This window comes from Schistocerca piceifrons, chromosome 3 (assembly GCF_021461385.2).
Source record: "Schistocerca piceifrons isolate TAMUIC-IGC-003096 chromosome 3, iqSchPice1.1, whole genome shotgun sequence".
Taxonomy (NCBI): domain Eukaryota; kingdom Metazoa; phylum Arthropoda; class Insecta; order Orthoptera; family Acrididae; genus Schistocerca; species Schistocerca piceifrons.
The window spans coordinates 534421319-534448045 of record NC_060140.1 but is presented as its reverse complement, the minus strand read 5'-3'; the positions used below and the strand labels follow the sequence as shown (position 1 = coordinate 534448045).

The 26727-nt window shown below is 42.7% G+C and overlaps 1 protein-coding gene and 1 pseudogene across 2 annotated transcripts in view; both read left to right on the top strand.

The window, feature by feature from the left end:
* Positions 1-26727, top strand: part of LOC124787825 (lateral signaling target protein 2 homolog) — a 328543-nt gene that overhangs the window by 163028 nt on the left and 138788 nt on the right. The window lies entirely within an intron of this gene.
* On the top strand, positions 23866-23983 carry LOC124790699 (annotated as a pseudogene).

The window sequence follows — 26727 nt, the reverse complement described above, 5'->3', positions numbered from 1 at the left end:
CTACCAACCGAGCCCTTCTTCTAGTCATGTTGTGCCACAAACTTCTCTTCTCCCCAATCCTATTCAATACCTCCTCATTAGTTACGTGATCTACCCACTAATCTTCAACATTCTTCTGTAGCACCACATTTCGAAAGCTTCTATTCTCTTCTTGTCCAAACTATTTATTGTCCATGTTTCACTTCCATACATGGCTACACTCCATACAAATACTTTCAGAAACGACTTCCTGACACTTAAATCTATACTCGATGTTAACAAATTTCTCTTCTTCAGAAACGCTTTCCTTGCCATTGCCAGTCTACATTTTATATACTCTCTACTTCGACAATCATCAGTTATTTTGCTCCCCAAATAGCAAAACTCCTTTACTACTTTAAGTATCTCATTTCCTAATCTAATTCCCTCAGCATCACCCGACTTACTTCGACTACATTCCATTATCCTTGTTTTGCTTTTGTTGATGTTCATCTTATATCCTCCTTTCAAGACACTGTCCATTCCATTCAACTGCTCTTCCAAGTCCTTTTCTGTCTCTTGACAGATTTAGAATGTCATCGGCGAACCTCAAAGTTTTTATTTCTTCTCCCTCGATTTTAATACCTACTCCAAATTTTTCTTTTGTTTCCTTTACTGCTTGCTCAATATACAGATTGAATAACATCGGGGAGAGGCAACAACCCTGTCTCACTCCCTTCCCAACCACTGCCTCCATTTCATGTCCCTCGACTCTAATAACTGCCATCTGGTTTCTGTACAAATTGTAAATAGCCTTTCGCTCCCTGTATTTTACCCCTGCCACCTTAAGAATTTGAAAGAGAATATTCCAGTCAACATTGTCAAAAGCTTTCTCTAAGTCTACAAACGCTAGAAACGTAGGTTTGCCTTTCCTTAATCTTTCTTCTAAGATAAGTCGTAGGGTCAGTATTGCCTCACGTGTTCCAACATTTCTACGGAATCCAAACGGATCTTCCCCGAGGTCGGCTTTTACCAGTTTTTCCATTCGTCTGTAAATAATTCGTGTTAGTATTTTGCAGCTGTGACTTATTAAACTGGTAGTTCGGTAATTTTCACATCTGTCAACACCTGCTTTCTTTGGGATTGGAATTATTAAATTCTTCTTGAAGTCTGAGGGTATTTCGCCTGTCTCGTACATCTTGCTCACCAGATGGTAGAGTTTTGTCAGGACTGGCTCTCCCAAGGCCGTCAGTAGTTCTAATGTAATGTTGTCTACGTCCGGGGCCTTGTTTCGACTCAGGTCTTTCAGTGCTCTGTCAAACTCTTCACGCATTATCGTATCTCCCATTTCATCTTCATCTACATCCTCTTCCATTTCCATAATATTGTCCTCAAGTACATCGCCCTTGTATAGACCCTCTATATACTCCTTCCACCTTTCTGCTTTCACCTCTTTGCTTAGAACTGGGTTTCCATCTGAGCTCTTGATATTCATACAAGTGGCTCTCTTTCCTCCAAAGGTCTCTTTAATTTTCCTGTAGACTGTATTTGTCTTACCCCCAGTGAGATAAGCCTCCACGTCCATACATTTGTCCTCTAGCCATGCCTGCTTAGCCATTTTGCACTTCCTGTCGATCTCATTTTTGAGACGTTTGTATTCCTTTTTGCCTGCTTCATTTACTGCATTTTTTATTTTCTCCTTTCATCAATTAAATTGAATATTTCTTCTGTTATCAAGGATTTCTACTAGCCCTCGTCTTTTTACCTACTTGATCGTCTGCTGCCTTCACTACTTCATCCCTCAGAGCTACCAATTCTTATTCTACTGTGTTTCTTCCCCCCCCCCCCCCCCCCCCCATTCCTGTCAATTGTTCCCTTATGCTCTCCCTGAAACTCTGTATAACCTCTGGTTCTTTCAGTTTATCCAGGTCCCATCTCCTTAAATTCCCACCTTTTTGCAGTTTCTTCAGTTTTAATCTACAGAGCCCACATCTGCCCCTGGAAATGTCCTACAATTTAAAACCTGGTTCCTAAATCTCTGTCTTACCATTATATAATCTATCTGATACCTTTTAGTATCTCCAGGATTCTTCCATGTATACAACCTTTTTTTATGATTCTTGAACCAACTGTTAGCTGTGATTAAATTATGCTCTGTTCAAAATTGTAACAGACGGCTTCCTCTTTCATTTCTTAGCCCCAATCCATATTCACCTACTATGTTTCCTTCTCTCCCTTTTCCTACTGTCGAATTCCAGTCACCCATGACTATTAAATTTTCGTCTCCCTTCATTAAATAGTGAGCTGAATAGCTCTTGTTCGAATAACACGGGGAGAGGTTGCCTGCGAGGCAAGAAGAGCTGCCAGTCCCAGCTCATATCCATCCGCCTGAAAAACGGCTGTTTGTCTGCCACGCCAGACGGCTTGGGCGTGGGTGTACCTGGTTTTCTTCACGCGATTAGGGAAATGCCTGGGTGAACGTCCAATTCCGCTACAGTTATAAATACGAATACACGGAGACTCGAACTTACAAGTCTCACAAACAAATGACAGAACAATTCCATCAACAAAAGGAGAAACAAAGTAAAGAATAACGCCTGTAATACTAACGGAGAAAAAGAGTGAAGGGCAGGACCATGCACATTACGTAAGATCTGATTATCACTCCACAACCATCTTTGAAAGTCCAAAAATGATGTAAGATTGCGCATGTATGGGATTAGTAGGCAGGGTGTTACGAATATTCAACCGACTGCACAATACTAATCTTGTACGAAACAGAAAGTTGGCGTAATTTTTAAATTAGCAATAGTATTTCAATGTTTTTATTTTTAAAAGAACCATACTATTTTACAGATGTATCTCTTTTACATGAATGCACTTCAGATCTTGATATACTCTTACAAATATTTGAGGATCAAAGTTTTCGTTTAACTTCCGTAAAAGCTCAAAATGCCGTCCACCGGACCCACAGCAAACATCAAGTCGATAGTAAGAATTGTCTCGTACTTCTCCGAGCATGTCTAGAGTTACAGCATTTACTACTGCTGCTGTGCGGCATTGCAGTTCATCCAAAGTTTTGGAAGGGGAAGCGTAAAGACTGAGACAAACACAACTAAATGAGATCAGCCGACTTTTGAGGCAAGTGGTGCATTGCGATACCTGTACGTCTCTTACTGCCTGTCAGTCGCTGAGACCATACTCCTGACGGATATTAAGCTGTACTATTATGGCCATCTCGACTTGACTACTCTGGGTAATGAACGAGCGATAGAGCTAGCTGCAACGGGGAGACACCTCCAGGAGCGTAATCCAGCCACAACTGGCGCCGAGGGGAAGGTTTCATTGCGCAAATTAAAATTCGTACAAAGTTTCTGTTTTCTTTCATCTAAAAGGTAGGGACTTGTCAAATCGAATGAATATTTCGGAAAAGGCCTGTATCAATATAATGTACTAGCTGTACTCGCTTGCGCATTGATGTGTCTCAGTATGGTTAAATCGGAAAAAAGAGAGAACACACGTTTCTAATATGTATGGGAATTGTATACAAGTCTAACTCTCCTTTTCGCCCCGTCTCTGACAATCTCCTCCTTCCCCCTTTAGCTGTCCATCACCTCCTCCCACCTCCCCCCCCCCCCCCCCCCCCTGTGTCCATTCTCTCTCGCTCTCTTTCTCTTCCTAATTACTCTCTCACCTCTGTCCATCTCCTGTCCACACCCCCTTATGATCTTGCGCATTTTTTATTGTTACGGCGAAGCCAGAGTCTACGTGTGATGAAGAAAACAAAAACAGCACATTGCTGTGTGTACAGTTTATATTTAAAATACAACGCATGCCTTTCTGCGGCACTCTCGTTAAGATCCCGGGTGTCTCTGCTGTGAGTTGTGTACAGTGTCTGTCTGCTGGTCAGGGGTGTACACTGTTTATCACCCGTTGCCATGCGTGCATAGAGACTGCCTGTACCGCGCGACTGCTACGGTCGCAGGTTCGAATCCTGCCTCGGGCATGGATGTTTGTGATGTCCTAAGGTTAGTTAGGTTTAAGTAGTTCTAAGTTCTAGGGGACTGATGACCACAGTAGTTAAGTCCCATAGTGCTCAGAGCCATTTGAACCATTTGAAGACTGCCTGTCGTCACTTGAACAAACAATTACGATGAGCTACGTTGCTATGAAGTGTACGCAGTGTGTGTCCGAAACACAATAAATATGCATTTCCAACCATTGGTTCTCTGTCTTAGCATAATGGGCTGTAGATCCACAGTCAGCTGTCTCACTCTGACGCAAAATATTTGAGACAACTTGTACTTGTATATAAAGATTAGTACCGATCGTCGTATTCTAAGAAATTTGAAGGGGCACAGATACCGCATTTGGCACAGAGAGACACGGAGACTGGAAGTTTCCTTTACATAAACAAATAATTTGAAAGAGACGCTCACATCTATGTAATTTTTACATAACTTATAAAAAAAAGTGTGAAATCTTATGGAACTTAACTGCCAAGGTCATCAGTCCCTAAGCTTACACATTACTTAACCTAAATTATCCTAAGGACAAAAACACACACACACACACACACACACACACACACACACACACACACGCCCGAGGGAGGACTCGAACCTGCGCCGAGACCAGCCGCACAGTCCATGACTGCAGCGCGTTAGACCGTAACTTATGATCATTTATGTTGGTTTCGCACTAGGTATGTGGAAGGTCATTTTGTTTTAATGCAGAAAAAGGAAAGCTTTTATTTTCATCCATTTGGTATACTGTATTACGAACCTCTAAAGTAAGAAATTAGAGCCATGACACTACATCTACATCTACATCTGCATCTACATGACTACTCTGCAATTCACATTTAAGTGCTTGGCGGAGGGTTCGTCGAACCACAATCATACTAACTCTCTACCATTCCACTCCCGAACAGCCCGCAGGAAAAACGAACACCTAAACCTTTCTGTTCGAGCTCTGATTTCTCTTATTTTATTTTGATGATCTTTCCTACCTATGTAGTTTGGGCTCAAGAAAATATTTTCGCATTCGGAAGAGAAAGTTGGTGACTGAAATTTCGTAAATAGATCTCGCCGCGACGAGAAACGTCTTTGCTGTAATGACTTCCATCCCAATTCGCGTATCATATCTGCCACACTCTGTATCCCGTACTACGTGATAATACAAAACGAGCTGCCCTTTTTTTGCACCCTTTCGATGTCCTCCGTCAATCCCACCTGGTAAGGATCCCACACCGCGCAGCAATATTCTAACAGAGCACGAACGAGTGTAGTGTAGTGTAAGCTGTCTCTTTAGTGGACTTGTTGCATCTTCTAAGTGTCCTGCCAATGAAACGCAACCTTTGGCTCGCCTTCCCCACAATATTATCTATGTGGTCTTTCCAACTGAAGTTGTTCGTAATTTTAACACCCAGGTACTTAGTTGAATTGACAGCCTTGAGTATTGTACTATTTATCGAGTAATCGAATTCCAACGGATTTCTTTTGGAACTCATGTGAATCATCTCACACTTTTCGTTATTTAGCGTCAACTGCCACCTGCCACACCATATAGCAATCTTTTCTAAATCGCTTTGCAACTGGTACTGGTCTTCGGATGACCTTACTAGACAGTAAATTACAGCATCATCTGCGATCAACCTATGAGAACTGCTCAGATTGTCACCCAGGTAATTTATATAGATCAGGAACAGCAGAGGTCCCAGGACGCTTCCCTGGGGAACACCTGATACCACTTCAGTTTTACTCGATGATTTGCCGTCTATTACTACGAACTGCGACCTTCCTGACAGGAAATCACGAATCCAGTCGCACAACTGAGACGATACCCCATAGGCCCGCAGCTTGATTAGAAGTCGCTTGTGAAGAACGGTGTCAAAAGCTTTCCGGAAATTTAGAAATACGGAATCAACTTAAGATCCCCTGTCGATAGCGGCCATTACTTCGTGCGAATAAAGAGCTAGCCGCGTTGCACAAGAACGATGTTTTCTGAAACCATGCTGATTACGTATCAATAGATCGTTCCCTTCGAGGTGATTCATAATGTTTGAATACAGTATATGCTCCAAAATCCTACTGCAAACCGACGTCAATGATATAGGTCTGTAGTTCGATGGATTACTCCTACTACCTTTCTTAAACACTGGTGCGACCTGCGCAATTTTCCAATCTGTAGGTACTCTATCGGTGAGCGAGCGGTTGTATATGAGTGCTAAGTAGGGAGCTATTGTATCAGCGTAATCTGAAAGGAACCTAATCGGTATACAATCTGGACCCGAAGACGTGGCCGTAGCAAGTGATATGAGTTGCTTCGCAACCCCTAAGGTATCTACTTCTAAGAAACTCATGCTAGCAGCTGTTCGTGTTTCAAATTCTGGAATATTCCATTCATCTTCCCTGGTGAAGGAATTTCGGAAAACTGCGTTCAATAACTCCGCTTTAGCGGCACAGTCGTCGGTAACAGTACCATCGGCACTGCGCAGCGAAGGTATTGACTGCGTCTTGCCGCTTGTGTACTTTACATACGACCAGAATTTCTTCGGATTTTCTACCAAATTTCGAGACAATGTTTCGTTGTGGAACCTATTAAAGGCATCTCGCATTGAAGTTCGTGCCAAATTTCGCGCGTCTGTAAATTTTAGCCAATCTTCGGGATTTCGCGTTCTTCTGAACTTCGTATGCTTTTTCCGTTGCGTCTGCAACAGAGTTCGGACCTGTTTTGTGTACCACGGGGGATCAGTTCCATCTCTTAACAATTTATGAGGTATGAATCTCTCAATTGCTGTTGCTACTATATCTTCGAATTTGAGCCACATCTCGTCTACATTTGCATAGTCAGTTCGGAAGGAATGGAGATTGTCTCTTAGGAAGGCTTCTAGTGACACTTCATCCGATTTTTTAAATAAAATTATTTTGCGTTTGTTTCTGGTGGATTTGGAAGAAACGGTATTGAGCCTAGCTACAACGACCTTGTGATCACTAATCCCTGTATCTGTCATGATGCTCTCTATCAGCTCTGGATTGTTTGTGGCTAAGAGGTCAAGTGTGTTTTCGCAACCATTTACAATTCGCGTGGGTTCGTGGACTAACTGCTCGAAATAATTTTCGGAGAAAGCATTTAAGACACTCTCGGAAGATGTTTTCTGCCTACCACCGGTTTTGAACAAGGACTCTGATTGGCAAGAACATTTCCAAAGAGATTCTGAACTGCTGCCTATTGCCAGTCTGATTCAAAATACGAGGGGGCTTAAACAGTAAATTACTCGTGATTATGGGAGGCCAAATATCTTTTATTGAATGCTGCACTACATTCCAGAGTGACACAGATACATGTGACTCACTATATTTCAACATGATAACCATGTCTCTGTAAAAAAAAAAAAAAAAAAAAAAAAAAAAAAAAAAAAAAAAAAAAAAAAAAAAAAGGTCGGAGCGTTCTACTTTCCGTTCTATTTCTCGGCAATAGCAATTCGCCCGTGGGTCACAGAGCCATTCGAGAACCGCTGTTTGAACGTCCTCATCATAGGAAAATCCTTACCCCTGCGATTGCGGCGAATCGATTCCTGGATTGGCTGGAAGTTGTCGTCTACGTCGATGTTGATCGCTTTCCTTTCCGATAAGTACCACCCACGCGTGTGTTGCCATGGTCTATCTATTGGCTCCATTTCACGACTGGACGCGGCGTTGCATTTGGTCCATATGCCGCCAGAATTTCGCGTTGAATCAGTGTGGAGTTTAGAAGTTTTGCGCACAAGAGTCATACTGTCCCGTGTACTTCAACTAAGGAGTATATTTCTACTTGCTGTGCCGTTTCAATGGTGCACTGTTAAGCACATGTTATCCATATCGCATCAGAACTGTCTGCAGGAAAATCGATGCATGTAGTTTCTTCTGACAGTGCGGCACTCCTCTTACATAACGGTCTTTGCGTGGGACATGTGTTGCGTGCTTATTTCGTAGATTTTTAGATAACATGATTGGAAATTCGTTTGTCAATAGTTTTGTTCCCTCATTTTGACACCATTGAACTGATGGCTGAAAATTCTGTGGCATAATTTGAAAATCGATAATATCTTGATATCCGTGGTAATGGGCAGATCTTTCTTTCTACTGTCGGGATTTTTTGCACGACATTTGAACACAGATTGGTTTACTGTGTAAAAAAGTAAGAAAAGAAAAAATAACAAATAAAATTTGCCACAGGCTGCAGGGGTGGTATTGTAACTTTCTTGTTTATTCTGTGATCGATTTCGAGAAATCGCATCTCTTCTTGAGATGGGCCTTAGTACAGAACTAATTAATGTCAGTTGTATAAATTTCCCAGAATAGAGCAGGCTTTCAACCGATTTGCAGGTATGCACACTCTACGTCCACAATGCTACACAAAGCTATGCATTACCGGGGGGCTACAGACTTTTTTACTGATTATGAAACCGAGAATAATCTACTGACCACTTCGAGCTTTGGAATGAACCATCTTCCAGACCATTATCCCAATACGAGAGCTGAAACGTGTCTACCAGCATCGATAACTGTTAGCCATATTTTTGCGTGTAATTATTATCATCATCATCATCATCATCATCGACGTTCCTGAGCCGTTAATTACGTTATTGAATAAGTGAATACCTTACTTATAACTGTTTTCAGAATGTATTTTCTTCACGGCAGTGATTAGCTTAAGCCCCGTACAGATATCAGCAAATAATGTTTGTGACATATTGTGAACGTTAGATTGGAATAGGAAGTTGCTTTTCCAGTTCTATTAGGTTACCTACAAACCGAGCAAGGTAGTGCAGTGAATGAGACATATTGTACTCTTATTCGGAAGGACAGGCGTTTAAAGCCCCGTCCAGTCACTAAGATTTGTTTTCTCTAAATCACGTCAGACGAATGAAAGAGTACATCCTTAAAAACCCGAACTTATTTCATATTCTTGTGCAGCCCGACTTCTGTTTTGTCACTACTGCTCAGCCAAACGAATTGAGTTCCTGGCGACGAGGGCAACACTGTACTATTTTTCCCCTGAAAGAAACGGGAGAACGACGGTTCAATCCCGTCTCCAGCCATCCTGATTTAGGTTTTCCGTGATTTCCCTAAATCGCTTCAGGCAAATGCCGGGATGGTTCCTTTGAAAGGGCACGGCCGATTTCCTTCCCAATCCTTCCCTAACCCGAGCTTGCGCTCCGTCTCGAATGACCTCGTTGTCGACGGGACGTTAAACACTATCCGCCACCACCACCCTGAAAGAAAGTTTATCTAGGCTAAATGTGCTGCTAAAATTCGAAACACGCTAGGTATATACTTCATCTGAGCGGCAGAACCTCGTTTGTTGGGGTCGATGGCCGTTATTGCGAGTAGCTTTTTTGAGGTACTAAATAATACACTATAATTTGATTATAATTTGTGCCTTTGGACTGCGTTGTAATTTTGCGCGACAATAATGACTCGTGAAGTGAGCTCCGTGGTTCTGTGAACGTATGATTCGCGTCTACACGAAGAGACCCCAGGCTGCGTCTGCTTGCTTCCTTAACTGCTTAAATCTATCGTCATATTGGCCCTAATCATTTCTCTGTGTATATCAGTAATTCCGTACATGAGACACTTCAGCAGTGGCCTCTTAGCACTATGTGACGTAATGATTTTATGGCCTAAAATTCGACCTTCCAGTCATTGAAGAACCGTTACTAGTTCGTTTTGGCAATGACCATCATAGACTTTGATTATCGCATCCAAAAAGATGAAATTAGAAATATGTGCAGATCTATGTAAATGATAGAAGTTAAATTGAATTACGAACAAATGGCAAGAGATACGTTTTTAGTCTGTATCTCCTTAAACTTACTTTACAGAGCCACGTTCTCTGCTTGAAATGTCTCTTTCAGCATTCCTTGTCCCCTGTAAAATTTTTACAGAATCATCGTGTAAACCTGTCCCGTTACGGTATTGTGTTTTGTGTGGGTTAAAAAAGTATGTTCGCTGTGTAAAGGGCACTTACGCAATCATATACTCTTCTTATGTAGAAACTGTTCAGTTTCACAAATAGCATCTCTGAACTGTCACAGTTATTTTTGATACTTGCCCCTGCTGTATGTTTGTAGTGATAGTCGATAGACACTCAGTTTGCCCTCGAAAAGATTGTAGTTGTTTTGGATTGCTCGGCGATTTAATCTTGTGCCAAAAATGGAACAAAGAATTTGTGCTAAATTTTACTTTCAGAGTGGGATTAAATGCAGCTCTATGTTTCAGATGTTGGGTATAGCCTTTGGCGTGTCTTTCACGAATGACACATATGTGCATAATATTATGAAAAGGATAGATTGCTACTCACCATATAGCGGAGATGTTAAGGCGCTTGACGGGCACAAGAAAAAAAGACTGCCAAACATGTAAGTGAGAGTTGTGTTTACGTGAATATAGTGTGTGTGTGTGTGTGTGTGTGTGTGTGTGTGTGTGTGTGTGTGTGTGTGATTTGATTCAGACGAAGGCTTCAAATGGCTCTGAGCACTATGGGACTTAACATCTGTGGTCATCAGTCCCCTAGAACTTAGAACTACTTAAACCTAACTAACCTAAGGACATCACACACATCCAGGCCCGAGGCAGGATTCGAACCTGCGACCGTAGCAGTCGCGCGGTTCCGGACTGAGCGTCAGACGAAGGCCTTTTGGCCGAAAGTTACATGTTAAGCAGTCATTCTGCTGTGCCTGTCTGCATCTGAACATCTCCACTATATGGTGAGTGGCAATCTGTCCTTTTCGTAATATAGTCATTAATCCATCCTGAATTTTCCACTGTTTCACATACGTGCATAACTGGTATAAACGATTCCAAGAGAACCACGAAGACGTTGAATATAGCGGGCGTCCTAGACGAGCAAGCACATAAACAGTCCATAATGAAGTCCAAAGTGTTTAAAGTAACTTTCAGTCATCGGACCTCTACCAGCAGGGTTGCTTATGGTGTCAAGATATAATCTGACTCGTGCCGATCAATTTTTCAGCGGTTTTATAGGTACATGTAATATGTGACGGAAAAATTTGTCATGAAACTACTAAATTTTGAGAAAAAATAGTGACGGATGAAGTGTGTTAATGATTCGTTGAACGAATTTCAAGACGACGCAGAACTGGTCAAACGAATGTAAAGGTTCTGCTCGCTGTTTTGTTCAATTTCAACGGCGTAGTACCCTGGTATCTTGCTACAAGGTCGTAAGTCCAATAGGGTCGTTCCACTACCTGGAAGTTCTACCCTGTTTGGCTGAAATAATCCAAAGAAAAATCGCTGATTAGTGGCTAACAATTAATAAAATTGCTCAATGGTAATACAGAAGTCCATTGCTTTATTCTTGAATTTTTGGCCAAACCCAATACACTTCTGACACTCTTAGTCTCCGTGTTTGCCAAACATATGTTACGTCTTCCTACTGCTGAAACGAACCATTATATTGCTAAAATTAAAGAGAGAGACAGAATCACTGAAGGAGCTAAACCTCATACGGAAAAGACTTATTCTGCAAGTGTTTCAAAGACTGAAAAACGCCGTTGAGCACATGTATAATATCTCACTGGTAATATTCGTAAGATAAGAAAATGGTTATCCCTGATTAATTAAAATTCACTTGCATTACTTGCTTTTATGGTTAAACTATCGCTTGTCGCGGTTACCATCGTTGGGTGAGCAGCGCAGGAACCGCGTCTCGACAAGCAGACCTCCAGCACTTGCTATGAGTCAGCCGCAGAGCCGCTTTTGCAACCTGTATTTACATTATTCTTTTATTTCCTCATGGTGAGTCATAAGGAAGAGTCGCAACTCGATTTTCCTCAGCTGCTGCAGAGCTACACAGGCTTCCCCATTCTTTACGCGTGTTTATCCAACCGTATGCATACCACAACGTATGCTTTCAGCGATTTGTTCTGAGAACTGTTCTTCCGCTAATCTCTTAAAGCTTGCGCTTTTAGTGCGCAACTAACTACATTTTCCTTAGTTATCTGTCTTTTCGTAGTCATTTTCCATGCCATGCGTCGTGACACACCTCAGTTATCATGTCTTCTTCTTGTTAAAAGGCTACGGCGTGCTAGGAGCTCGTGGCCTTCGATAGACTATCGCGACATCTACTCAGTAACTTACGTGGTGAGTCGAACATGCCTCGCCCAAATTGCAGTCAAAGCGTGAGGAACATGTGTTTGGGCGCCGTGTTGCATCGCACCTCATATCCCTGACTGTTTTGCCGGTCAGGTGGCCGAGCAGTTCTAGGCGCTACAGTCTGGAACCGCGCGACCGCTACGGCCGCAGGTTCGAATCCTGCCTCGGGCATGGGTGTGTGTGATGTCCTTAGGTTAGTTAGGTTTAAGTAGTTCTAAGTATTAGGGGACTGATGACCTCAGATGTTAAGTCCCATAGTGCTCAGAGCCATTTGAACCCTGACTGTTTTGCTTCAGGTAGTTGGTCGAGGCGACATGGAGGAGGTTAAAAGAAAGCAAGTATTCACGCGATTTAAGAGGAGTTAATAGGTTTTTGCATAAGTGCATCGCGTATTTTTTTTCATGTTATTTTCTGGTTGCCATGGGTGTTCTTTCCAAATTGCCATTTTTTATTTATGATTTGAGTTTACATTTTGTCATTTGGAAATAGTAAATGGAGCTGTGGACATTGGACAGTTGAGTGCCAAGTGGAGAAATCTGTACATTTCCGGCACACTTTCGTATGAGTTCAGTAGAGGGGTGGCTGCAGCAGAGGCAATTAGAAACATTAGTGTCGTGTATGGGAATAATGGCATTGGACAAAGCACAGCGAGAAAGTGGTTCTCTCGTTCTGTGGAGGGTCGTTTTGATATTAGTGTCTCTCCCCGTTCGGGAAGACCTTCAGGACTTAATAAGATGGTTTAAACGCATCAATCCACAATAATTCACTTCATTATACTGGAGACCTGGCAAATGTGATCATTCCACCATCGTCAGACACTTGAATGCAATGGGGCAGATTCAAAAACAGGGTGTATGGGGTACCTCACGATCTCAACCAGAATCACAAAAATCAAAGGTTAGCCACATGTCCTTCTCTGCTTGCTTGTCATCAGTTGGCTCCTGAGCAACACCGAGTATTTCTATCCTGTATCGTTACCGTTGACGAGAAATCGTGCCTTAAGCTAAGATCAGAATAGAAAGGAATGGTTGAGCACAAACAAAGCAGCAACGCAGACCTACGCGCATCCACAAAAGGTGGAACAGCGATGGTGTGGTGCACTACGAATCATTTCCCTCAGGCGTAACCTTCACTGCTGACACGTATTGTCAACAACTGAGAAGTCTTGCAGACACAGTCCAAGAACAACGACCTGGAAGACTGCGTGGAATGATGCCGTTCCACGATAACGCCCGGCTACATACTGCTCGACTTCACAAAAAACCACTATACAGATGACTGTTTAGACGTCATTCCACACCCACCTTATTTACCTGATCTTGCGCCTTCAGATTTTCACTTTTTTCGGTATCTATCGAACAACCTTCAAGGAACTTCCTTTCCCGATGAAAATGCGCTCCGAACATGGTTCGACGAGTTGGTCTCCTCAACACCACATGATTTCTACAGTCGAGGCATGGAAGAGCTACCCCAGCGTTGTCAGATTGTTGTAAATAGGGAAGGAGAATGTATTGCTGATGACTAGTCTGTTATGTGTAAATGTTGTGTTTATTAAACTTACGAGAAACGCTACTTACGTATGCACCAGCCTAACATTTATTGGCCATTTCCGTTTGTCAAAAGCAGTAATGTTTCATCGTTTCTCGTGTTCGGTAAGATTTTGACGATACTTCAGTGGTACAAGTACGAAGTAAGGTTTGGCATGAGTCACGGTGTATGTAGGTCATCTTAGAAACTCAGACAAGTTGTGCGTTTCCGATCTCTGGGATTAGCTGGGTCCTTCTTACAGAACGTGTGCAGCAATGGAAAGTCGGCAGGGGCAATGTGCACAACTAGATAATAAAATATTTCCCATATTGTTGAGTGGTTTGTTTGTAGTTGCTAGTAGTTTCATAGTTGCATTCCAAAAAGAATGCGTTTACATAGGTAATGAACACTGCACTCAATGCACCTGTGGAGAAATTGCATTGGAACGGTCTGGATGTCCGTTGACTTCAATATTCCGAAGAAAGTACACCATTTTATGCAGGTACCCCGTGGTCTAGGGGTAGCGTCTTTGATTCATAATCAAAACGCCTTCGGTTCCGGGTTCGATCCCCGCCACTGCCTAAATTTTGATAATCAGCATTGGCGTCCGAAGACTTCCGGCATAAGAAGTCAGCCTCATTCTGCCAACGGCCTTGTCAAAGAGGGTGGAGGAGCGGATAGAGGTTCAGGGCACTCTCTTGCCCTGGGGGTGGGAAATTGCCGCTAAAGGCGGAAGAAACAGCAATGATCAACGACATGAGGATGCAGAAGGCAATGGAAACCACTGCATTAAAGACACGTAAAGTGTATCCACAGGACATGTGGCCTGTAATTGAAGAAGTGCCATGATGAACTTTCCATTGGCAAAAGATTCCGGAATAGTCCCCTATTCGGATCTCCGGGAGGGGACTGCCAAGGGGGAGGTTACCACGAGAAAAAGATTGAATAATCTACGGAAGGATAACGTTCTACGAGTCGGGGAGTGGAATGTCAGAAGCTTGAACGTGGTAGGGAAACTAGAAAATCTGAAAAGGGAAATGCAAAGGCTCAATCTAGATATAGTAGGGGTCAGTGAAGTGAAGTGGAAGGAAAACAAGGATTTCTGGTCAGATGAGTATCGGGTAATATCAACAGCAGCAGAAAATGGTATAACAGGTGTAGGATTCGTTATGAATAGGAAGGTAGGGCAGAGGGTGTGTTACTGTGAACAGTTCAGTGACCGGGTTATTCTAATCAGAATCGACAGCATACCAACACCGACAACGATAGTTCAGGTATACATGTAAATGTCGCAAGCTGAAGATGAACAGATAGAGAAAGTGTATGAGGATATTGAAAGGGTAATGCAGTATGTAAAGGGGGATGAGAATCTAATAGTCATGGGCGACTGGAATGCAGTTGTAGGGGAAGGAGTAGAAGAAAAGGTTACAGGAGAATATGGGCTTGGGACAAGGAATGAAAGAGGAGAAAGACTAATTGAGTTCTGTAACAAGTTTCAGCTGGTAATAGCGAATACCCTGTTCAAGAATCACAAGAGGAGGAGGTATACTTGGAAAAGGCCGGGAGAGACGGGAAGATTTCAATTAGATTACATCATGGTCAGACAGAGATTCCGAAATCAGATACTGGATTGTAAGGCGTACCCAGGAGCAGATATAGACTCAGATCACAATATAGTAGTGATGAAGAGTAGGCTGAAGTTGAAGACATTAGTCAGGAAGAATCAGTACGCAAAGAAGTGGGATACGGAAGTACTAAGGAATGACGAGATACGTTTGAAGTTGTCTAACGCTATAGATACAGCAATAAGGAATAGCGCAGTAGGCAGTACAGTTGAAGAGCAATGGACATCTGTAAAAAGGGCCATCACAGAAGTTGGGAAGGAAAACATAGGTACAAAGAAGGTAGCTGCGAAGAAACCATGGGTAACAGAAGAAATACTTCAGTTGATTGATGAAAAGAGGAAGTACAAACATATTCCGGGAAAATCAGGAATACAGAAATACAAGTCGCTGAGGAATGAAATAAATAGGAAGTGCAGGGAAGCTAAGACGAAATGGCTGCAGGAAAAATGTGAAGACATCGAAAAAGATATGATTGTCGGAAGGACAGACTCAGCATACAGGAAAGTCAAAACAACCTTTGGTGACATTAAAAGCAACGGTGGTAACATTAAGAGTGCAACGGGAATTCCACTGTTAAATGCAGAGGAGAGAGCAGATAGGTGGAAAGAATAAATTGAAAGCCTCTATGAGTGTGAAGATTTGTCTGATGTGATAGAAGAAGAAACAGGAGTCGATTTAGAAGAGATAGGGGATCCAGTATTAGAATCGGAATTTAAAAGAGCTTTGGAGAACTTACGGTCAAATAAGGCAGAAGGGATAGATAACATTCCATCAGAATTTCTAAAATCATTGGGGGAAGTGGCAACAAAACGACTATTCACGTTGGTGTGTAGAATATATGAGTCTGGCGATATACCACCTGACTTTCGGAAAAGCATCATCCACACAATTCCGAAGATGGCAAGAGCTGACAAGTGCGAGAATTATCGTACAATCAGCTGAACAGCTCATGCATCGAAGCTGCTTACAAGAATAATATACAGAAGAATGGAAAAGAAAATCGAGAATGCACTAGGTGACGATCAGTTTGGCTTTAGGAAAAGTAAAGGGACGAGAGAGCCAATTCTGACGTTACGGCTAATAATGGAAGCAAGGCTAAAGAAAAATCAAGACACTTTCATAGGATTTGTCGACCTGGAAAAAGCGTTCGACAATATAAAATGGTGCAAGCTGTTCGAGATTCTGAAAAAAGTAGGGGTAAGCTATAGGGAGAGACGGGTCATATACAATATGTACAACAACCAAGAGGGAATAATAAGAGTGGACGATCAAGAACGAAGTGCTCGTATTAAGAAGGGTGTAAGACAAGGCTGTAGCCTTTCGCCCCTACTCTTCAATCTGTACATCGAGGAAGCAATGATGGAAATAAAAGAAAGGTTCAGGAGTGGAATTAAAATACAAGGTGAAAGGATATCAATGATACGATTCGCTGATGACATTGCTATCCCGAGTGAAAGTGAAGAAGAATTAAATGATCTGCTGAACGGAATGAACAGTCTAATGCGTACACAGTATGGTTTGAGAGTAAATCGGAGAAAGACGAAGGTAGAGAGAAGTAGTAGAAATGAGAACAGCGAGAAACTTAACATCAGGATTGATGGTCACGAAGTCAATGAAGTTAAGGAATTCTGCTTCCTAGGCAGTAAAATAACCAATGACGGACGGAGCAAGGAGGACATCAAAAGCAGACTCGCTATGGCAAAAAAGGCATTTCTGGCCAAGAGAAGTCTACTAATATCAAATAACGTCCTTAATTTGAGGAAGAAATTTCTGAGGATGTACGTGTGGAGTACAGCATTGTATGGTAGTGAAACATGGACTGTGGGAAAACCGGAACAGAAGAGAATCGAAGCATTTGAGATGTGGTGCTATAGACGAATGTTGAAAATTAGGTGGACTGATAAGGTAAGGAATGAGGAGGTTGTACGCAGAATCGGAGAGGAAAGGAATATGTGGAAAACACTGATAAGGAGAAGGGACAGGATGATAGGACATCTGCTAAGACATGAGGGAATGACTTCCATGGTACTAGAGGGAGCTGTAGAGGGCAAAAACTGTAGAGGAAGACAGAGATTGGAATACGTCAAGCAAATAACTGAGGACATAGGTTGCAAGTGCTACTCTGAGATGAAGAGGTTAGCACAGGAAAGGGATTTGTAGCGGGCCGCATCAAACCAGTCAGTAGATTGATGACAAAAAAAAACAATCGAATAAACTAGCCGCAGCCGAACTCAGTCGGAGCGGCGTGGTGCTCGTCTTGTTGGGTGCAGGGACGTGAAGGTTCTAGCTACGTCTAATGAGGCCGGTGATGCAAGCATGACGGCAGCTTCGACGTGGAAGAGGAAAGAGTCAGAGTACACGGTACATGGATTCCCCTTTTACAGCAGCCTTTCCGTGGAAGAGTCGAACGGGAAATTACACGTGCGACGCCTAACGAATAGCCACGCCCGGACAGTGACTACGAAACATCACGCAATTCAGACCAGAGAGGCTTCTCAATCCATTACTGGTGCTTGCAATTATTCTGAGTGTCAATAACTTGCTGTGATACAATTAACAATTAAATAAACCATCTAAAGAATTCGGTGGCCGAAGAATCTCCACTGTTACACTTATGCTAAGGTCGGGATCATTGCTGTTCTGTAGGTAATGTAATTGCTATAGACTGTTGATGATAACATCCCATTTCACTCGTAGTCATTAGAATAACGTAAAAGTGACGATACTCTCTGGGCAACACGGGTGTGGTAAGAGCAAAAAAAAAAAAAAAAAAAAAAAAAGGAGCTCTAGATCTCCTTACTGCTATCTTCCTGAGATGTATTACATGCATAGGTACTGATCCAACATCACATGCAAATCATGCAAAACGTAAGAATCAGCCTCGCAAACGACATAAAACGAAACTGATTCAGTACACCAGCGAGCTTGTTCCTGTTAATCACTGTTAATAAGGAACACAACCGGTGGCAAGCCAGCGCCTAAGTGAATTTTGAGATTCCGCATGGTTTATTGATGTTTCATAGCCTTCTCAGATTTTGTGGCCAGTTCGTTTTGTTTAATGTGCACACCACTTCGCTAGAACACACTCAGGAATCTTGCACTGATGCAAGAATAAATTGATAAAACATAAAGTTAAGCAGCGGTCAAGCTGAGGATCTTCACAGAGAATTCGGCGACGTCTTCAATAGAAAACTTGTGTTTATTATTGAGACAGGTGGAATCCACGCGTTGTTTAATTGAAACTCTTTTTACGAATCAAAATTTAACTGTTCCTGAAAAGCTCATCGACTCGGTAGTAAATATTCCGGCCTGGTTACATTATCTGTTAATAACCCGCTGAACTCGACAGTCATGGTAACGACTGTTTCAGTTTGTGCGTCGTAAAGGCCATAATTGTATGCAGTGTAATCACATTTAAGACTGAAGTGCGTTGCTATGAGCTTCTGCAGCTCACAGCAGATGGTAATCAATACCCTTGCCACCTCTCTCAGCTGTTTAACGTTGGTGTTTCGGGAATATCGTTAATTCTGACAATTGTAAAGGATCATCATCATCCGCACTCGTAGTGGAGTAGATTTGTCTTCCAATCATCTTTGAGTCCGGTGGTAACTGTACATTCTGGAAGCACGTACACACTAGGCTAACGAAGGCCAACGAACGACAACCGATGAATTCGGCCGAACATTGGTTGACAACGCATTCGCTTTTGACCTCTCATCTTCACTAAACCAACGGATTGGGGCCAAGGGATTCGCCCATGTGGAATCGCAATTGGCTCTGTGTACATGTCGAGGTCTCCCTTTTTGTTATTGTTACAAAAGTAGCGTTTTAGTTACAATTTCGCTGGCCGATATTGTGAATAGTGTTATCGAATCAGGTTATCCTGGTCCCACCCGGTTTTTAATGCTGTTATTTCAGTCTCCTGTTGTAAATTTATAAAACAGTAACAAAAAAAATGGACTCCTGTATCGAGCTGCTGTTCTGTGACGTCAGGTGCCATCTGGCGGACTGAAATTAAATCTGACCATAAACTGGGAGAGTTTGAGTTGGCAACACTTCTATCGTGGCACGGCGACTTGATTTTCAGTTTTGCTCCTCTGAGTAGCGTACGCGCATCGAGTCGCGAGAGGTCGTCCTGTCGACATTGATATTAACTGTTGTGATTGTCTGTAAATGCAGATTTAAACTTTGCACTTCTGTAAAAATGTGACCCATCGTGGTACACACAAAGGCCTTGTAATACTTCCCGGTTTTTTCATTTGGAAATATGGTAGCCGTCATAAGGGATGCAGAGGATTTAGAAGTTGTCTCATGTGAAACATTTATTCTACTGCAAGCAGCTGATCACCAGAAAGAGAAGAAATGACTGGTAGACGATCTCTCTTTTAAACAATAGCTAGTAGTGTGGTGCGACAAAATGTCTGTCCTTAAAGCTGAATTGGAATATGAGCTATTTCATATTTTTGTCAGAATGATAATAACAGCTTTCAATAAATACTCCATTTCCTTTTTCACATTGTGCACACTAGTTTCCAACAGCTCACTTATTTCCCTCCAACCGTCTAATCCTTTCAGTTTGTTTTTAAAATCGAAGTTCGTAGGGTCCCATAAACGATAAAATTATCAGCTTTAATGCTGTGTCCATGTTGTCCCCATATTCCAACACTTTTAAACATGGTAAATACAGAGCCCTTCAACAGATACAGAAAATCGCTACTTAACCTACGAACATTCTACCCAGCATCCATCGCCGACGCTTTGATGTTACCGCTGGCAGTCCAAACGGGGGACAAGGCCAACCGTTTCGTTGTTAGATTTGCCACCCGTACACACTAAGCTAACTTCGCCCAACGTAGCGGTTTGTTGTCTTCATTGGCCTAGTGCAGGGGTTCCCAACAAAATTTTCTCGAGGACCCCCTCATCGAGCATGATTGGTATCTTGTCGTATCACAGTATCAAGTACCTAAAAAAAGCCAAATTAAGAGTCTTTATATACGTTTTCTATTTTTGGTACTTAAAAAAATTGACCTATTCATTATTGAAAAAAATATTGAGCTTAAAACTTTTTCAATTTAGCCATCATTGTTATTATTAAATTTTTGATTGTTTGTCTAATTGCGCTAGTGTGTGGTAGTGTCAGTTGGCGCTAGGAAGACGCTAGACGCAGAAGTTAGCGTTCGCTAAAGCTCTGCTGATGTAGCAAGCGGGCCAAAACAAAAAATCTGTTGTTATACGAAATATATTTAATATATTTTTTATTCTAATAGCATCTTGCGGACCCCTCTGGCATAGCTCGCGGACCCCTGGGGGTCCGCGGACCACTTGTTGGGAACCACTGGCCTAGTGTGTACGTGCCTGAATGAGAGGGGCAAATAGTTGCCGGAGCGATGACGGATGGTCGCAGGTTGGGGGAGGGTGTCTATCCTTCCAACCGCCACACCAGCTCTTTTTTTATCCGCTGCTTCTCGTCAATCGCAATTCATCTGCTGTTTACTTCGAAAATAACTGTCCCCCAGCGGGTTACTGATATGCAAGATGAACAGTCGATGGCTGAGGTACCTCACTTTTTAACAATGAAGGAGGTACTAAGACCTTATCATTAAGCTGATGTTAATGCAGCAGTAGTTCACTCAGATGAACTAGGGTTAATTATGAACGCCTTCTCTGCAGCATACGAACAGATTGCTCTAAAACTGAGTACCAATAAAACTGAGACCCTTTACCTCCCATCACTCAGGGAAGGACGAAGAAATGTCACTGTCACCAGTTAACTTTCATTACCTTGGCAGCGTCTTATCAGGTGTAAATGTAAATTCGGTGATTCAATACAGAATTCACCATGCTGGATTGATTGATTGATTGATTGATTGATTGATTGATTGAGAGGATTTACGGGACCAAACGGCGAGGTCCTCAGTCTCGTGATTCCGAAGTTACTCACAGAAGAAAGAGCGTCCACTAACAGTGGATGGATCCAGTCAGGGGAGACAAATTATAAAATAATGAAGGTAAGACACACGCAGTAAAAGGCATAATGGTGAGACCAAATCTAAAAACTGGAAAAAAACGGCGGTCTTTCCATGAGGGAGTGGTCATGGGGTCCCAGACTGGGAAGACATGAAGAGAGGTCCCAACCACAACCACCCTGCCCATGCTCCAGGAGTAAAGCCAAACCTTATATCTGGAAATGAAGACCACTTTCACGGCGGAAACAGAGGACCAGTTCAACCATCCGAGAATCGTCTGCTAATATTATATTTAAGGAATCTGGAACACTATACTTACCACGAAGGACCAAAAGAAGGGGACATTCCACCAATATGTGGGCTGCTGGAAGTCTGGCTCCACAACCACATTGTGGGGTGGTTCGTTACGCGGGAGGAAACGATAGGTGAGCTTGGTATGACCAAATCGTAGACAGCGTAAAACAGTGGACTCCTTCCGAGAGGAGCGGAAAGAAGAGCACCAAACTAAATAAGACTCCTTGATTGTGCGGAGTTTTTACTATGAGCAGTAGCGCATCAGACGTCATCCCACTTTTGAAGAAAGAGAGATTTGACCATGCTGGCGCATCCTCCGGTAGAATAAGATGAAGTACTTGACAACCAAGGTGCCAATGGCGCAACGACGATCCTTCGCGAACAGTTCAGATGTAGTTCTCACTCTGACTTACTCATCTGAATCCTGGAACGTTACAGACGGCATCTTAAAAAGCTGGAACACTATCACCAGCGATTCTTGAAGTGGATTATGTACATAATATGGCCAGACAGACGCACAAATATCAGCGTCCTTGAAGAGGTACATACAATCAGGATAAATGCGATGGTTTTAAGAGGCCAGTTACGAAGGGCAGGGCATTTAGTCTGCATGCGCAATAATCGGCTTCCTGACCGTGTTTTACTCTGGGTCAACAACGAGCAAACACTGAGTGTGAGGTCAGAGGAAACGATTTGAGGGTGTAATTAAGGCTAAGACCTTGAGGCGAGGACACTTCGTTCGACAGAACTTAAAACAAAATTCGTCTGGCGATATGTGGATGACACTTCTGTAGTATGTCCCCACGGTGGAGAACTGTCACGCTTTTTGCAGCATCTGAATTCTATGCACGAGAATATCAAATTTAGGATGGAAGTGGAGAAGGATGGGTGTCTGCAATTTTTGGATGTCTTGGTAAGTCGGAAAGTGGGTGGATCATTGGGGCATTCCGTTTACCGTAAGCCCACACATACAGACGTGTATTTGCAGGAGTCCAGCTGCCACCGCCCATCACAAACCATGGGCGTCCTCAGAACGTTGGTACAGGGGGCACACATTGTTTGTGATGGAGCCAGCTTTGCAAAGGAGCGGAAACACCTACAGTCAGTGTTCGTAGATAATGGACATTCTGCACATGGGATCAACACAGCTTTAAGAAAGAAGAAATGTGATCACCCACAAGATCAAGAGGAGAAGAAGCTGTTAAAGTCCATGGTGTCCCCCCGTACGTCGGCAATATTTCGTCAAAGTTAGGCAGAATCTTAGGGAAACATCATGTCAAAGTAATCTTGCACCCACCTACAAAGATCTGCTCTTCTTAGTTTGGCAAAGAAGGATCTGGGATTGCGGAATGCTGGAATCTACAGATTACCTTGTCACTGTGGCAAAGCCTACATTGGGCAGACAACGCGCACAGTGCGTGAAAGATGCGCTGAATATGATCGACACACTCGCCTCTCGCAGCATCATATTTCCACAGGACATGCCATGGATTATTCTGCAATGGAACTCTTGGCCTTGACCGTATCTTCCTGCGTTTCAGTTATTAAGAAATCGATCGAAACACGTTTAACCCAAGATCCCATTAATCGTGATGAGGGCTTTTTGCGGGTAAGGCGTGGAACTGGGTGAGTTATTCAGTTTCTTCAGAAAGAAAACATTGTATGACCAATGATACGTCTAACCGCGACTGCGCATTCCGACAAAGAGCGCGCATATATTATCAAATTACAGTTGCGCCTGCGCGCCGTAGATGGAGCAATATTCGAAGAGGGTGTGAAACTGGACTTAAGTTGCTCATGTAGCAGCTGCCTTTACGCTTACATCTGCGCGTCAGTCTTTAGTACAAAGGTGACGATGTGAACTAGCAATTACCAGTGCAAAACACTCACCTGAAGATGACTGAATGGTTGTCAACTGAAATATCGTGGCAAGAAGTCGACGTTATTCGGCTTGCAATCCAGATACTTCGTGGAATGCTCTTCACGTCACTAAAATTTCAAGAGAATCATTTTTTTCCATTTCGGAAAATGTACCCTTGTGGTGCAGACTCACCGTGTCTCGCCCACTACTTCGATGATTTTTTTAAGTATATGGCCCACGTCCCAACCGAAGTAACAAATGTGTACACAGAATCCAGATTGATTCTTTCTAGAAATGTTCAAACTTTGCTGAGAAATTCTTTTTTGCGTTTTGTTTGCGCTCAACCAACCCCTGGTACATAAGTTTCTCACACACAACCCTTCATGTAAAACGTGCCATGCTCTTTCTTCTGATATGTCAGCGGCATCACCTACCTCATACACCTTTAATCTCTGATTGTCCAGTAATTTGTTGCCAACGGCCTTGCCGCAGTGGTAACACCGGTTCCCGTCAGATCACCGAAGTTAAGCGCTGTCGGGCTGGGCTAGCACTTGGATGGGTGTCCAACCGGTCTGCCAAGCGCTGTTAGCAAGCGGGGTGCACTCAGCCCTTGCGAGGCAAACTGAGGAGCTACTTGATTGAGAAGTAGCGGCTCCGGTCACGTAAACTGACATACGGCCGGGAGAGCGGTGTGCTGACCACGTGCCCCTCCATATCCGCATCCAGTGACGCCTGTGGGTTGAGGATGACACGGCGGCCGGTCGGTACCGTTGGGCCTTCCAAGGCCTCTTCGGACGGAGTTTAGTTTTAGTTTTTAGTCCAGTACCTTGTTACGCATTTCATGTGGTTCTAGCTTTGGGATGCACTTCCCATGAACAATCTTCAAGAGAATTAAAACCATGTTTGAATTCTATGCCCAGTTTTTAATAGTAGCAAATGAAGGGAGAGACTCTTTATAAACGTTCATGGGCTTTGGTAAATTTCCATTGGCGACAAACTACTCAAAACAAAAATCTTAGTGGCTATTGAACTATTTGAACGAGACGCACAACACGAGTGCTTTAAAATACCGCCTAAAAAACACACAGCAGCAGAGAATAATTTCATCGATGCATATGCTGTCTCTGTTTTCGATCGAGAAGTTTCCTTCTTGTTCTCGTAAATGAGTAAAAGATGACGAGAATCGAATTTTGCGAAAGGGATGTTATGAAACGTCTGATTGCACATACCATTTCACCTAGTAGATCCTTCATTTAGCTGCTTGTTGAACTATATTACAGTTTGTAATCTGAGATACATGCAGTTTAAGGCTTTCTTAATAGTATAAGATATTGACCTAGTAAAGCAGTGTCGTAAACATGCTATAGGTTTCGGTAGTCCAGTTTTTCAAATCCTCATGTTTTCGAATCATTCATTTGCGTAGCGTTCAGAATGTCTCATTCACGCGAGTAATATTTACCCACCACATGTGTGTCTCTCCTCAGTCTGTCGTCATCAGAACACTCCGTATTGTTTCTGACAATTTGTTGCACATGTGGAAGGTACTCTAATTTCATCACCCGATGGCAAACACTGTCCTGTCTTCTCAAGTCATTGGGAATGTGTCTAAATCACCATTTAATTCATGTTTTTATTCTTTTAAAGTTTCTCATTCCTCATAGTCACTAAAGGAATATGCCGACCGCAACTCTGGATTTTAACAATAACTTTTTTGAAGAAATAACCTTATCGCAAGCATTAAACTGCAGTGTGTTGGAATTTGAATATTGGCAACTATTTATATAAAATTTTTACAAAATAGATACATGTTTGTGTTTTTTTGTGCTCCAAAGGAGTCAACAGAATCGTGTATAACTCATTGCCAGCGATGGGAAAATCGTAGGACCCCTGTAACAGCACCAGTTGTGTCGATATGCGAGTGGAGCTGTCTATTTCCCGACAAATAGTAATGCCCGTGGATACAGGTATCATTTACGGTTTAGAGAATGTCATAAGAGAAGTCTTAGTGCAGTTTAATGACGCGCTCTGCGTCCAGTTTCGAAAACAAGTATCAGTCATGTAGCTTTCATATTTTCCTCGTGTACACGTAGACGTTCGCGGCTCGCATTAAGCGCTGTGTGTTTCAAAGCCACATGCCCTCAAGGTCTTCGTGCTTTGCGGTAACCCATGAATACTTGGCGGAGACTCGTTGTACTGAGAATTGTGTTTTTGTTTTCTACGAAATAATTTAGCCACAATACTCAGGACTTATTGCGAATAGTAACAGCAGAAGGTAGGATTCCTTGCGACTGCAGATAGTTTACTAACATGAAATGGACACCAAGCTTATAATGTGATAAAGATGAGAGAGATTGATGAGTGATTTGGAGAAGTGGCTGATACTTGTATCTGCCTTTATAGCTCAGCTGGGTTTAATATCAAGCTAGTAAACTGAGATTTCGAAAAATTTGTTGTGTGTAAAGTGCTGAAGAGCATTTTTTTAGAACTGCACTTTAAGCTACAGGTCTACATATAATTGGATAGGTCAGTTCGTGTCAGCAAACATAAAGAAGTGACATGCTGCCTTTGTGTTTTCAATCATTCATTCATTTATTTGTTCAGTTCATCAGTTGTGGTTAGCAACATAATACAGAAGTTGGCTGGAACTGCCTGGAGAGCGTAAGCAGATATTCTACTCACGACAGAGCAATCCCTTATTGTACTCTGTTGCGCTGTATTTGTCGCCAGTAGGATACAATAGCCAGACATACCAAGAAAAGAGATGAACATCTTCGTGAGTCAGTGCGCATTGTAACTAGAACGCTGAAATCCTCATAGACACCCAAACCATTGCAGCATCGCTCCACCAAACCTGAGACGACGACAATATGCCACAATTTTTGTTGGACAAGTTTCGTGATACTGTGCTTCCAAGAGTACTTCCAACCCACACCGTACTGGTTACAACTCAACGCTCTCGCCTGTGTTCCACAGACCTTGTGTGGACAACACTTTCTCCTGAGTGGGCGCCTTTCGTGCTTGCATGTAAATTAGCAACCAGCCACAACACGAGTATGTTTATGACGTCAGTTACCTGAAGATTGTGTCGAGTGTGGAATTCTGAATGTCGGAGTATATTGCCCACTGCGTACTTGATTGGAGAGCAGTCCAGAGATCGTGCTGGCCGGGGAAGTTACTACACGTCCTGCAGAGCACGTTGGATCTTCACAGACGGTCTGTGGGCGAGTATTATCGTGTTGGAACGACACATCACCTTCCTGTTGCAAGACCATAAAGGCCTGGCGTGGAGCCAGTGTGTCTTGGACAATTACATTCTATGAGGCAGCACTCACCAC